Source organism: Pygoscelis adeliae, unplaced genomic scaffold, assembly GCF_000699105.1.
Source record: "Pygoscelis adeliae isolate BGI_AS28 unplaced genomic scaffold, ASM69910v1 Scaffold202, whole genome shotgun sequence".
NCBI classification, from domain to species: Eukaryota; Metazoa; Chordata; class Aves; order Sphenisciformes; family Spheniscidae; genus Pygoscelis; species Pygoscelis adeliae.
This window is the reverse complement of record NW_008824544.1, coordinates 2,567,783-2,570,478: the sequence shown is the minus strand read 5'-3', so window position 1 is coordinate 2,570,478 and position 2,696 is coordinate 2,567,783.

Sequence of the window (2,696 nt, the reverse complement as noted above, 5' to 3'; positions counted from 1 at the left end):
AACGTTTAAGCAGGGCCTGCAGTGACAGGACAAGGGGGAATGGCTTTAAACTGAAGGGGGGTAGATTTAGACTAGATATAGGGAAGACATTTTTTACGCTGAAGGTGGTGAAACACTGGCACAGGTTGCCCAGAGAGGTGGTGGATGCCCCATCCCTGGAAACATTCCAGGTCAGGCTGGACGGGGCTCTGAGCAACCTGATCTAGTTGAAGATGTCCCTGCCCATGGCAGGGGGATTGGACTAGATGACCTTTAAAGGTTCCTTCCATCCCAAACTATTCTATGATTCTATAAGTTACAGGCAGCTTTGGCAACACAGAACTCATTAGCCCAGTGGGTAGAAAATGCATTGTAAATGCAGCAGCCTTTCTGGAAATCCAGTGGGGAAGAGGTGGTAAGGACCTGTGCAGGCAACAGGCAGTACCCAGTGGTGATGGAGGGCAGCCACAATGGCCAAGGCTGCTTCTCACGTATGTCATGACAGACAGTAGGGAGAAAATGGTCCTTCACACAGGTAATGCTGAGTCCTCTGCCTAAAATGTTTGTCTGGGCACCAAGCTGCCAGGAAAGAGAAGGGGGACGAGACAAACATTTTGGGACATGATGAAAGACCTCAAAAAACACAGAGATTCGGGCTCCCAGAACAGGAGGAATTCTCAGGGTGTGCTCTAGCCACTGGGCTGAAGTTCACTTTTGGTATCTAAGTAGGTTTTTAGGTCTTCTCCTAAACGATTTGCATGCAAAGTCAAAGGAAGTCTGAAACGCAGAAACTGGAACCCAGGTTTTAGCTTCACGTTTTACCATTTTCTTCCATCCATTCCTCTTCTGTGGGGTTGTTTGCTGATGTGCTAAGTTTTCTCTTTCTGAGGACGTGTATTTGGAGGAAGAGCCAAGAGCACTGCAGACTGATTTTCTGACTTTCACTCAGACTCCATGATACAAATGGCAATTCAGTAGGATAAGCTCATTCCTTTTTTCACTTTTTCTGGATTTCATTAAGAAGCATGAACAGGCAAAAATCCCTCTAAGCAATCATATTACCAGCCTAATTTGCTAGACTTTCATTAAAGCAATTAAAGATAGAGTGATGCAGTGACCCAGTTCAGGACCCAATTAAGACTGAATCAATAAATCATTAAGTTTAAATCACCACCATAAGGCCATAGATAATCAAAACAAGTTATGAGGCTGATGCTAAACAGAATTACTGTATTAATATTGCCACAGGAGAATTTAAAGAATGAAATACTTTCCAGCTGAGGTTCCCAGCTCTTCTTATTACAACCAACTTAGTGGTGATGGGCACAGCCTGGTACAGGTCAGCCAGCCTGCTGGGGAGCATTGCCTGAGTGCACAGCTAAACAGCCCTCCCCGGCCACATGCGGTGGCTGTATGTAGCCCTGGGCAAGGTGACTTCCAGGCATGGGTGTCTGCATGACGTACATCCCATCTGCAACCTGTCCATCCGTTCAGCCACATTTGGAGATAAATCATCTCGTTGGTCTGTCACCACCTCCTTTGCTCAGATAAGTAAAGGCCCCAGGTGTCCTGCTAACAAATCCTTCTTCATCACAGCTGTTAGCTTTTTCTTGAAGGTCTTTGTCTTTCTTCCAGTGGAATTGCTGAACAGTTGGTTCTGTCCATAGATTTAATGTGAACCATTGGTAAACTCAAGCATATGGCATCTGCTGCATAATGTGACTTTTCTACCCCAAATTATCCTCTGGCCAGCATCATGGCGAGTTGTCCTCCAGGAAAACATTTAGACTACTGACCTTATCAATATATATTTGCACACTCATCTTCTCTGTGGAATAGAGTCATAGAATCATTTAGGTTGGAAGAGACCTTTAAGATTGAGTCCAACCGTAAAATAAAAGTAGGAATAAAAGGAGGAATAAAAGAAGGAAAACAGAGGGTGAAGCTTGAAAGCAAAATCTGAATTCTTCCTTTGTTCCTTGGGATCTTTAACTAACTTGTACGTTATCTGGACTTGTTAGTGAAGGCTTGGTCAATGCTGCAGTCTGTTGCCCCGGGCTAGTGAAGCCCATGACTTTAGAGGTTGTAGAGTCTCCATCCTTGGAGATATTCAAAAGCCATCTGGACATGGTCCTGGAAACCTGCTCGAGGTGACCCTGCTTGAGCAAGGGGGTTGGACTAGATGACCTCCAAGAGGTCCTTATCAACCTCAACCATTCTGTGGTTCTGTCTTGAGATCCCTGAAAAGCACATCAGGAATGGGCATGTAAGTACTACAAATACTTCAGGAGGAAAGAGGAGTTGGAAGTCCCTCAACATGGGCCTCCACAGCAATTGTCAGTTGACTCAGCCGTGGACTCTGATGTTGACACGTTTGGTGGCAGTGAAGTTAAACATTGTCTTAAGAATTCAGCCCTAGCCTGATCATAGCTGATTTCCCTCTCCAGATTTTGTGACCGAAAAGTACCTGAAAGCTTGTTCTTTCTTCTTTCCTCACTTGAAATACATGATAAAATCCTGCCATTTGAGTACTGAAAAGGCTTATTTCTCTCTATAGTCTAGTCCCAAACCTTCAGTTTATGCCATGCTGTCCCTCTGCTTTGTGTCTGCTTTGTGTCTGGCAGAGACATTATTGTAATGTAATGTAATGTAATGCAATGTAATGTAATAATATAATATATTATTATATATATATAATGATATATATATATATCATG